The sequence below is a fragment of the Alligator mississippiensis genome, chromosome 1 (assembly GCF_030867095.1).
Source record: "Alligator mississippiensis isolate rAllMis1 chromosome 1, rAllMis1, whole genome shotgun sequence".
NCBI classification, from domain to species: Eukaryota; Metazoa; Chordata; order Crocodylia; family Alligatoridae; genus Alligator; species Alligator mississippiensis.
In genome coordinates, this window is record NC_081824.1 from 436,826,164 (window position 1) to 436,838,483 (window position 12,320).

The 12,320-nt window shown below is 43.3% G+C and overlaps 1 protein-coding gene and 1 long non-coding RNA gene across 7 annotated transcripts in view; one reads left to right on the forward strand and one right to left on the reverse strand.

Annotated features, from left to right (window-relative positions):
* Positions 1-4,841: 4,841 nt before the first annotated feature.
* Positions 4,842-8,800, reverse strand: LOC109281847 (uncharacterized). The gene is made up of 3 exons (XR_002088635.2): positions 8,362-8,800; positions 6,323-6,447; positions 4,842-5,751 (listed from the first exon to the last, which is right to left on the reverse strand). It is a non-coding gene; the product is annotated as an uncharacterized LOC109281847 (long non-coding RNA).
* A 23-nt stretch (positions 8,801-8,823) lies between these two features.
* C1H11orf65 (chromosome 1 C11orf65 homolog) overlaps positions 8,824-12,320 on the forward strand; it is a 44,785-nt gene continuing 41,288 nt past the window's right edge. For 3 of the 6 annotated variants that reach the window (XM_059720843.1, XM_059720848.1, XM_019482005.2), the window contains exon 1: positions 8,824-8,937. The gene's annotated coding sequence lies outside the window, so the exon portion shown is untranslated. Of the gene's footprint in view, positions 8,938-8,980; positions 9,092-12,320 lie in introns of those variants that run through there. The other 3 variants (XM_059720850.1, XM_059720855.1, XM_019482006.2) reach the window with 2 other exon arrangements.

The following is a 12,320-nucleotide window of genomic DNA, read 5'->3' on the forward strand; positions in this document are numbered from 1 at the left end:
CTAGTCTTGTCCACTACAGCTACACCCCATCTCCATCCCCTCTATAACTGTCCTTGTATTTGAAGGCTATTACCAAATTCATCTCCCCCACTTAGGCTTCTCTTCTCAGGCTAAATAGATGTAGTTAACTCTAGTTCTTTCAGCCTTTCCTCCTAAGTCATGCTTTAATAATTTTTGTTGTTCTCCATTGGACTCTTTTCAATCTGTCTGCATCTTCCTTGAAACGTAGGGCCCAAAGCTAGACACACAACTCCAAGTGAGGCCCCACCAGTGCTGAATTGAGTGGAAGAATCACTTCCCTTTACTTGCAACAGACACTCCGCCTAATAGAACCCAGTCTGCTGTTGTTGGTTTATATTCAGCTTATGGTCTACTGTAACCCGCAGGTCCTTCTCTGCAGTACTGCAGCTAAGCCAGTCATTTCATTCTGCACCAAGTGCAGGACTTTACACTTGTCCTTGCTGAATTCTGTCTGGTTGTGGGCCATTTTTCCAGTTGCTCCAGATCATTCTAGATCCTAACCCCACCCTTCAGAGTGTCTGCCACTCCACCCAATTTAGTGTTGCCCCCACGTTTACTAAGTGTGCACTCAAGCCCATTGTCCAAATCTTTAATGAAAATATAGAACAATATGGGACCCAAGGAAAACCCCTGGGGATCCCCCACTTGATATCTCCTCCCAACTAAACATTGAGCCATTGATGACTGTTCGCTGAACATGACGATCCAACCAGTTTTATATCCACTTTACACTACTTTCATCTAGTCTGTATATTAGCTTAGCTAGTTAATGAGAATGTTGTGGGAGACCGTGCCAAAATACTTGCTAAAGTTGAGGTATATCATTATCCATGCTCAAAGCCTGTCACCTTACAGAAGAAAATCAAGTTGGTCAGGCATGACTTGCTTTTGATGGATCCCTGCTGGCTGTTCCTGATCACATTGTTCTCTTCTAGGTGCTTCACAATGGATTCCTTGAGGATCTGTTCCATGATCTTTCCAGGTATCAATGTCAGGCTGATTGGTCTGTAATTTCCTCCTTCTTCCCCTTCTTAAAGATGGGCAATATATTTGCACTTTTCCAAGCATCTGGGACCTCACCCAATCTCCATAAGTTCTCAGAAAGAATCGCTAATGGCTCTAAAATTTCCTCAACCAGTTCCTTCGGTATCCTAAGGTACATCTCATCTGGCCCTGCCAACTTGAAAGCATCTAGCATCTGTAAGTAATCCCTGACTTGTTCTGCCACTAGTCTAAGCTGTTTGACTTTCTTCCTATTTTTGCTGACAACTGTATTTGTCATCTGGTAGCTGCCCCTGTTTGTAAAGATTGAAGTAAAAAAGGCATTGAATACTTCAGCCTTCTCTGCATCTTCTGTAACTAGATTGCCTTTATGGAATGTGAAAGGACCTACACTTTCTTTGCTCTTCCTCTTCCTTTTCACATATTTGTTGAATCCCTTCTTGTTGCCTTTTATGACCCTTGTCAGTTGTCTCTCCAGCTGTGCCTTGGCCTTCCTAATTTTTTTTCCTGGCACACCCATGCAATACTCTTATACTCTTGCCTAGTAATATGACCAAGTTTCCATTTTTGTAGGATTCCTTTTTGAGTACTGACTCATTGAAGAGATTGCTGTCTAGCCAGGCTGGTCTTCAGTTGCACTTCCCATTTATCCATCACATTGGAATGGCTTGCTCCTGTGCCCTTGAAAGGGCCTCCTTAAAGTACAGCCAGCTCTCCTGTACTCCTTTTCCCCTCAGAATTGCCTCTCGGGATCCTGCCCATCAGTTCTCCGAGTTTGTTAAAGTCTGCTTTTCAGAAGTTCAGTGTCTTTATTCTTCACAAAAAATACTAAACGAAAAAGTTTCTTCTGGTTAGGATAGAAGGTAATTCCCAGACCTCTCAAGAAGATAACATTCTTTATTAAATAGATTTGCTGCACTTTAAATAAAATAAGTTACACCCTGCCTTGATGACACACTCCAATTTGTAATAGCTGTTAAACCAGGTTTGTTAAATAGGTTACTATGGACGCATTTACGTGAGATGTTTACTGCGGAGCTGCCTAAATAGCTCCGCAGTAGTCCCAACATCTACATGTGCAGCCCTATTAGGCCACTGGAGACTAATTAACTCTACCACAGGTTAGTACTTGTAAATACAAGTACTATCCTACAGTGGAGTTCTTTAGCGTGCAGCAACACATATATAGATACTGATGGGACTGGCTGGGGCACAAGGATGCTTCAGTGCAGGGGCTGCCTATCAGCTAATTTTGTACTGGAACACCCTCATGCCCCAGCCAGCCCCTCTGATCCAACTCAACATGCTACAGAGCAGGCAGGCTGACCTCCTGGGCCCCCTGCCAGCTGGGGCTGCTCCAACCTGGATTAATGTGCTGCGGTCTTGGGCACATATTCAAACATAATGCCTGGGAGCAATAAACTCTGATGCACCATGCGCCTGAGTTTATTGCTCTGTGCTAATGGCATATGTAAATGCACCCTATGTGTAGCTGTCCTTTGCACTTGATGGCATATCTTTTCTTGTGCACCATAACTCAGTGATTCTCAACCAAGGGCAAGTTAGCACAGTTAGGTGTGCAAATATAATTCACAAGATAAATCCAGAGATATCAAATAGGAATATATACTGGTAAAAGCATTCTGATCTGTTGTGGCCTTTGAGGTCTTCGTAACAGAAGAATTGCTCTAGTATTTTTCTGTAGTAAAAAAATGAATGACAACTCAGAGCTGAAATTTTTCAAAGGATGGCTTAAACATGAAAACCAATTTTTCAAAGGATGGCTTAAACATCCATCTTCTAAATTAATACTATGACAAAATCAGAGATATACACTGTACTGGCAAGTTCTAACAAACGTCTAACTAAATAGTTACTTGGGAAATACATTACTTTTAAAATAGCCTCCTAACTAGTCCTAGTACTGAACATTCACAACTCCCACTTACTACAGTGAGATTTATGATTGCTCTTGATTGGGGCCAATGATGGGGTGTCTTGAGTCTTAAAAGTTAAGAACCATTGCCACAACAGAATTGCTTTTAACATTGATATGCAGGAAAAAAATGCAAAACAACGCTAATGTAAATGGGCCAAATTCTGGTCCCAATAGACCAATGGAAGAACTCTTTGGCTTTGGCCAAAATATCATTGTTTGCCATTAATAAAAACACTGGCTATAGAGATCACAATAGACAATCTAGTGAATGAATTCAGTTGGTTAAAAAAAAAAAAATTCAAATAGTCATTGGTCACAGACAAGTGAAAAACTGATTTTAGGTTTCTTATTCAGCCTGAATTTGAAGGATGGTAACCATGTTCTGAGACATGTTAGGCACCTTCAGCACTCAGTGGCTTCATAGCACCTTCCAACATAGTGTCCTTAGCCCCACTCAATTATGTTATCGGGGTCCGGGATTAGAACTGCAAGGACTGATGTGCAAAGCTAGGGAAGTTTAGGTGAGATATTAGGAAAAACTCTCTCACTAGGAGGATAGTAAAACACTGGAACAGGTTACCTAGAGAGGTGGTGGAAGCTCCATCCTTGGAAGTTTTTAAGACCCAGCTAGACAAAGCCTTGGCTGGGATGATATAGTTAGGGATGGTCCTGCTTTGAGCAGGGGATTGGACTAGATGATCTTCTGAGATTCTTTCCAATCCTAATTTTCTATAATTCTATGATTCTACGAAAATTATGTGGGGAAAGTTTATGATAGTCCTGTTGGTTCTGCTAGACCCTTTCTCTCACGGGTAAAAAAAATAACCTATGAGTACTTGTTAATGATATATGTCTAAAGAATGCCTGAGTATAAAACTAGTAAGTCAAGAACCCTTGGCCAAACTATGGCTCAGTTTTCTAAGATGGTAAGCAACATCCAATTTCACTGAACTCAGTGAAAGTTTCACATGTTCTACACCGGGGTGTCAAACAGACAGCCTTGCAGAACAGTTACATCTGGATCACTGATAGTCTGGTGGGCCACTGGAAGTTGGGGGCATGGGCCTGCCACAGAATTCAAGGTTCCTGGACCCTGATGGACATAGCCATTGGCAGCAGCACTCAAGACCCATGCTGCCACCCAAATGCAACTCTGCACTGCTGTACATATGAGATTCTACATCACCATACACTCCTGGACCTGTGCTGCTTCACACACCCAGACACACGCTGCTGCTCAAACACAGCTCTTCCCTGCTACCCAGCTCTGGGCCCACCAAAGTTGCTGGGTGCCCTGTGGATCCAGCTTGGTAGAAGCCTCTGCAGGCCAGCAGTGTCCCAGGGCCTGGGGTGAGCTTGACACCCCTGTTCTACACCTTTGAAAATTAGTCCACATTAGTCTGAAGCCCCTTTCCTTTTGTAGAAAAAAGGAATGAAGTTAGCTAAATATATACCCCCAAATTATAAAGTCAGATTTTTTTTTAATTGTAAAAGTTTGAATAACTCATCATCTTGCTGCCTTAGGCTTTAAGAGTAAAAATACACATTGTTACTTGGTCCCCACTTAACAAGTTTAACCTTAGCTTATCCTCCCCACTTGCCATAAAGAGTTGTATGGTGGTGTTATTGGTAAAAATATTTGTATTTTGATAAGTAGCTGCAGGCAGAGGAGACTTAGGGAGAAAGAAGGCTTTAGGAAAGGTAGGGCTCCCCTTTCACATCCAGGAGTCTGAGATCTTGAAAGAACCATGAGCCAGGGAATTTTTCTGCTCCCTATCCCTTGAAGAAGAGCCATTGTTGACTGCTGGGCCAGAGTTTTAGTTGGAATCCAGAACACAAGTACCAGATTCTAGCCTTAAATACCCAGTAAGGAACTGATTTCACATGGGAAACACATTTAGTATTAACCTGATGGAGCTGGTCTCTAGACCAGCAGTGTCAAGATCAGAGAACTATAACTAGCGTTCTCGCATTGCCTCTGAAACCAAGCAGAACAGAGAATCTGTCCTATATCTTCAGTTGAGTTAGCTGTTCCTTCACTGGGGAACTAAGTACTGTGCACCAAAGATTGTAGAACAATACAAATGTGCAAATACAATACTTCATTTCAAACTCTATCTGTAGTATCTGACCTGGATTTATCTTTGCATTTCAAATGAACACAGAATTGACCAGGCTTATTTTGTCTAATATATCTTAGTCTGGCACACAGAGGACTGTCAGTCTTTGGCTGCAGCCAGTAAAATGTCTGACAGCCTAACAGCTGATTTTATATGGGAATGAGCACATTCTGGCTTGCAGTGAAATAGAATTTGTATTACTTGCACAGCGTGTTGTTGCTGCAGAATCTTTGGTCTTTCATGCCAAGAAGGAACGTCATTTGTAATCTTGGGTACATTCAGTTTTGTGTACTTTTATGCCCTAGTTTCCTTGTTCCAGGATTCTGAATCTCTTTGAGGAAGCAAAAACATTTAGTGAGATATTTTGTCTTTGCCTAATCTCTCCATTTGTTAATTTTCTTTTTTCTATTTTAGCTTAATTGTCATGGCATTAAATATATGGTTTAGGATTGCTTTTAAGAGTAATTTATTTATGTTTAGCATTTCACAACAGATAAATCATTCAGGATGAGGCATGGAATGACTTGAGAAAGGATTAATAAAGCTAAACAATAAAGTGTCTTCTTTCTTTCTTCCACTTAAGTAAATGTTGAAACTGTCACTGGCTTCACTGAGAACAGGGTTGAATCTGAGTGCTGAATGATCCCTCATCCATCAAAACTTGAAGATCTCAGCAAAGAAAGGAAAGGAATTGTTTAGGTTAATCAAGCAAGATAAAAGTGGGTTATAAAAGTAAAACTAAGCATTGGAAAAATTAGTCTGGGTATCAGAAAACACAATCTTTTAACAGTGGGATTTCAGGTTGCAGAATAGACTTTCTAACTTAAGTAATTTAAAAAACATGGAGATCTCATTTAAGTACCACAGTGATAGGCATTATATAGATGCCAAAAATAGATACATATACTGCATTTAAAGGCAAGTGGGAAAAGAGAGTGAAATCTTGGCTCCAACTGAGGCAGTGACAACATTTAGAATGATTTCAGTGGACTAGGGTTTCTCTCCGATAATAGTACTGTGCTTAGGGAAATTATCCTCTCAGACAGCAAGGGATGGACAAGCTTATCCAGTAAGTTTCCCTTTATTTTATTTGATTCAGTCAGTGACAATCACAAGACACTCTTGTGCACCACAAGACACTCTAAGATACTGCGAGATAAACACTGCACTGGCATTAGAGCAATCATGGAGATTCCTAATGTTCCCACTGACTTAAAAAAACGAGTAGGGGAATCCATACTTGTATAAATTTTCACTTCAGTCCATCTTCTAATTAAGTAGGGAGAAGAGGAGGCAAAATTTTCTTCCATAGTCTTCTATAGCATTCAGTACTGAACCTATTTCCACTTAATGTCTTTTTATGATCTACAAAAGATATGAACACAGAGATTTTGTTGTTTTAGTCTTTTTCAGAACTGATTCACTTCCTATATATATATATATATATATATATATATATACACCTGAAACCGATGAAGCAGCGCAGCTCCGCACCCTGGGCATTACTGGCTGCCATAGATAGTGGTGCAGTGGGCCACTGCTGCAGTCGCAGTTATTTTTGCAATGCTCCCCAAAAAGGCAGCACCCAAAGCTGCTGCTCCAGTCATGCCTCCCCAATCCCCCAATAATGCTACTAGCAGGGCCAGATTAACCCTTTAGTAGGCCCTAGGCAAACAAACTTGTAGGCCCCCTACTTAATAATGTATATTTATATTACTTTTTTCACTCAATAATTATAATATGTAAAACAAGCACAACTGGGCCCCTTCTTCACTTAGGGCCCTAGGCATGTGCCTAGTTTGCCTATGTGTTAATCTGGCCCTGGCTACTAACCTAAAAATAATTTATTTTAAAAATAAATGTTTGGATGTCTCTTATCTTCTCTTTCCTGGGCACCTTATATTAGCCTGATTCATCCAAGCAACTGAGGACTAATTTAGTTCTCTTAGGAGCTTGCGAAACCACCACTGAGTTGGCTGGAGGGTTTCATTGCAGAATAGAGCCCACTACACAAGAAAAGTCAGCAAGCATCTACCTGGAGTAATTGATAATCACTCAGTTAAGCAATTACTAATGCCGTTCTTGTTCTGAGCATGTTCTTGTTTGTGGTAGTTCCAGCACTTAAAATGCATCACCCCCTTTCCTTCACCTGCAGCACAAAGTGAGTATCCCCTACATCAGGGGAGGCCAACATTTCCGGCAGGCGTGCCACAAATTAGCTCCTCTCCAAGTGCCATTCCAATTTCCTTCCCCTGACTACTCTATGATTTGTCTGATTTTCAGCCACTGACAATATTTACAGCAGCTAGCTACAGAAGTTCAGCAGCCTTTCATCTAAAGTTTGGAATAAGCAAATTTTTTTATCCAGATTGTACCTACTACACAGGAACCTTTTTGCTGCTATGGGCTGCGTCTCAAATCTGCAGTCCGTGGCAGATCATCTGCAGATCAACATGAAGATTTACACAGACATATTTGGACATATCTTCTCTGTCATTCGTATTCCAAATGAGTTTGCACATGTATTCCCTGCCTGATTTAAAGTAATCCTTTGCCAAAAAGCAATGTCCATTATTTTTTCCAGTGGAACAACAAGCACACTTTATCATTACTCAAATCAATCCAACTTGGAGCTTTCATCCTGCATTTTCTCTCCTGGGATCCAGGATAGAAGGGCCCTGCCTCTTAATGGAAATAAAGCAAAAGCACAATGATCATGGGCTGAGTCCTAACAACAGTGCTGATGGAGCCACGCTGCCGGCTGGTGAAGAATTTGAGGGAAGTCCGTATTTCTTCCTGAAACACCATGAGTTTAAACTCTTACTGGCTTCCCCTACAACCCTTTTACCCCTTGGCTTAGTTTTCACTTGATTTTTGACTCCAGAAAAATTAACAGAGTAATTCTTCTGTTGCAAAGAACTTAAGAGAACAGCAGGGCAGAATGCTTTTAACACCATGGGTCCCTATTTGAAATCTCTGGGAAGGTCAGGGGTGGATTCAGATTCATTGGGGCCCCCGGCCCTGGCCCCTGTGACCCATGTCTTGCTCTGGAGTCGCAAGATCCATCCCCAGCCAACGCAGCAGGAGCAGTGGCTGGAGAGGACGTGCTGCCTCCAGGCCCGGGGCAGGAGCCACGGTTGCCCTGCCCACAAGTCTATGCTGGGTGCAGAGCCGCTGCCCTCCAGGTGCGTGGCACGGACCCAGCCGGACGCAATGATGTGTAAGGTCCCTCGCAGCCCCTAACAGCTATGAAACTAAGCTCTGGGGGTGGCTCCTCACCCTGCCGCAGCTCGGTTTGGGTGCAGTGGCGCCACGTCATGCGCACCCGTTTCGTCCACACTGAGGCAGGGGTCCCTGGGCCCAGCCAGCTGGTGCGTTAACGCGCCTACGTCTCTGGGTCCATCTTGTGAATCCCCCCGTTCGCACGCCTCCCCGGGCGGACCTGCAGGCTGGCACCCCCGGGTGCTGCGGCAGGGCCTGGCTGAGACTCGCTGCCCTGCGCCCCGACTCTCTCTGTCGGGGAAACGTGTCCGTCCTTGGCTCTTAGTGCAGCACCGAGGGATGGTGCTGGGTCCCTAAATCTCAGCGTACTTCTTAGCTCGCAGCAGGAACCGGTCAATAGGAAGGACCGGGAGCCACTGCCACGTGAGCGACTCGGTGCGCGGGACGCGGCCCTGGCGAGGCCTGGGGCCGGGGCAGCCACAGGCCCACGCTCCGGACGCCACCTCCCGGCGGGCCCCGCCCCCTGCGGCCAGGCCCCGCCCCCTGCGGCCAGGCCCCGCCCCGGGGTCGCTATGGGAACGGGCACGCGGAGCTGCCCAGCCCAGGCGCGCGGGACGCGGCCGGTACCCGCCGGTAACCGCGGGGCGCGGGGGTTGGGGTTGGGGCCGCGTGACTCCGCTCGGGGTCGGGAAGGCGCTGTATCGCAGTCGGATGCGGAGGGGCTGGAGGGCTGGTCCTTTGCCTGCGTGCATCTGGTCTACGTGGCTGCTTGCTTCACCTGTGGCAGGTTGGGCTGCAGTGTCCTGTGTGGGGCCAGAGTGGTTTTCCCACGAGGTTGGAGCACGGGTGTGTTGAGGGGGGATGGTTTGGTTGGGCTGAGGCTGCCTCAGGTTGGACTCGATGACCTCTGGAGGTCCCGTCCAGCCCCGCTTGGTTGTGAGCCCACGACACGACCTATGCGCCAGGCTAAAGACCCCAAAACCAGGCCTGTGGGAGGGTAATTGTGGCGCCTGGGAATGTCTGTTGGAATTTATTTTTGAGCGCCGGAGTTGCTTTCCGTATCCTGCGTGTTTACAGTGGCTGAAGAGAGATGGGGTTTGGTTTTTTGGAGGGGGGGTGATACCTTCATTGGAAGGTGGGGTAGATCTGCACCTTTCTAGACTGACAAATAAGACAGTGTTTCTCTTGTCGGTCTGTTGTACAAGGCGCAATATTCATTTTTGCCCCATTAAAAAAAATGCCTCCAGGGGCTGGGCTGAAATTAAATATCTTCAAGCCAGAGGAACTTTTGTGAACCCCAGTTCACTTCACCAGACCTTTTTATTGGACCAGCTGCATGGCTGGAATAAAAGTTAGACAAGTCCAGCCGTTCTTCATCAGGTGTTTCTGACAAGAATTAGCATTCTTGGTAAACAAGGGGAAATGCTGTAGATGTCATTTTTTATGACTTTCAGAAATTTCGAACCTTTGGACACAGGCTAATAAAATAGAAAAATCACTTCCATGATACTCATTATTATAGGAGGGCAGAAGAGGCGAGGAGAGAGATGTTTCCCCCACTTATCCAATGATGGATTCCCGTATGAGGCTGGACTCGATGATCTTCTGAGGTCCCTTCCAGCCCTAATGTCTATGAAATCTAGTCAGACCTGCCTAATTTAAAATATAATTTACTGGTGAATAAGTAGTCTAGCCTACTATACCAAGCACCTTTTAGCATGGTAGACATAACATTAAGAAAATAGGCACAAAGGAGGGAATGACAGCTGGTGGTCAAGGTAACTTTTATTAGCCAGAAAAGCTTATTCATAGAATTTTAGTTAGCTGGAGACAAGAAGGATCTAGTAGATTATACCCATTTCCCAACCATTTCATTTTCTAGTGCTTTTCACAGAGGGAAGATGGTCTTTTGTCTTTCCTAACAAATTTTCAATTTGTTCCTTTGCCCCTTTCATTTTGCTTAATGAGATTTATACAAGTATCATCACTTTGAAGGTGATTGTGTATGTGCAGCTCTCATTAACATTAATGGTAAATATGCACATGCATCAAGAGGAGAAAAGATCCATCAGTAGTTTAATAGCTGTCTGCGATTCTGCTGAAGCAGAAATACTGTCAGGGTTTTTTTTTAATTTTTTACCAGAGTATATCTGCGTACTTGTATTGTTTTAGAGATAATAGAAAGTATGCTCTATTTTTTATGAGGCAATTGCAGTTATCTAGATTCAGCTTGAAACATAGATTCATGTTAATTAGATATGGGAAAAATACCCTTACAGCTTTTACATGATGTGTGCTTGACAATGCATTATTAAGCGCTTTCCCCAGTTTAGGTTTAACAGCGCTTTAGGCTGTGATTCCTGATATTCTATTTGAATGTTTTCTTTGCTCAGTTTCCTACCTTTACTTCTGTTTAACAATGTATTTCTTGTGCTAGTCTTATCAATTATTCTCTTTTACACTGTAATAAATACTAGCATGTGTCTTATTTATCTTATCATGTTGCTCATATTTAATTGTTTTATCTTTCCTCTTAAATTAATCCTTCCAATCCTTCACCATTGTTACTGTACTTCAGAAAAGCCTTTCTATTCATGTTACGTTACATAGATACTACTCTTGTGAATACTCTCCTCAGTGATATATGGAGGGATTGTTCCTTCTTTCTTTCCTGGGATGTTTTTACATGCATAATCTCATTACAGTTCTTAAAATTGTTAAACCAAATGGAAATAAGAAGTCAGTACAGTGCCTGGATAGCCAGGCGTTCTCTAAACCTGGTTCAGCCAGTCCAGGGCCATCTCTGGTTAAGTACGTTGCACTAATACAATCCAGAAGTATAAATATCTGGATAGTTCTGGTATACTCCAAAACCAAAAAAAAGAATAATGAATGCTTAATCAGAAAGATATGGGAAAAAATACTTTGGGCCACAAATAGAGTATATGCAGGGGTTGGCAACATGCGGTCCATGGTCTGGGTCTGGCCCATGGAACTGCTGGATCTGGCGTGTGGAGCTAGGGTGGGATCAGAAGTATTCTGGCAGTGGAGGGCTTTGCTTGCACTGGGGCTAAGCAGCTGAGTTGTGTCAAGACCAAGCAGCTGGGAGCTGTGCTCGTGCTGCAGCAGGGGGCAAGCAGAAGTGGTGGCGAGGAAAAGTCCTGTTGGCCGGGTTCAACACCAGCCCACCTCAGATCAGAGTTTGGTTGTTCTGGCCTATAATGCCAAAAGCTGCTGAGCAGTGAACAGTAGAGGTCCCCAGAACAGTATAATATTGTGGGCCTCTTTGAGAAGAGGGGGCATCAGTATAGCCCCAGGGGAGAACCTTCAAAGCACTTGCCCCACAGTGGTTTTACTCACTGTTATATATAGGTTCAGTTTGTGTTATCCAGGTCTCACAATGCCTCTCAAATCTGGCTAAACTTCCCTGAGGTATATCAGGATATCTTGAGCTAAACTCAAAAAAGTTTAGCCAGATTTGAGAGGTGTTTTAAGAACCTATATATAATAATAAGCAGAAGCACTGTATATCCTTCAGAAATGTATATGCTTCTCAAATAGGAGTTAGCCTACACTGGATGCAGCTGAGCTTCTCTGAAATAAGTGGAACATTTTTCAAATTAAAATAATTAAATTCAGTTTCCTAGAATGGTGCTAATCTACCCTGTCTTCTGAAATGGTAACTGGAATTTACATGGTAGTTACTTGGAAGATCTATGCTGGATTTGACTGTGCAGAGTCAATGTGGAAGAGAATAAAGTATTTTTCATTTATGGCATCACCATGACATAAAACTTTGACAGTTCAGTGTACTTAAACTCAGTACAATTAAGTTACAAAGTAGAAATGGGGCTTAAGAGGTTTATACATTTAACAAATCTACAAATACCAGTAGTTTTTTTTACAATATAGGCAACAGACAATAAATTGGGACTGGCATTGTCTTATGTAGTTGAGCGGCTTATACACTTATCAAATATGCATCTAAGTCGAGTACACTCTAATTATCTGCATGC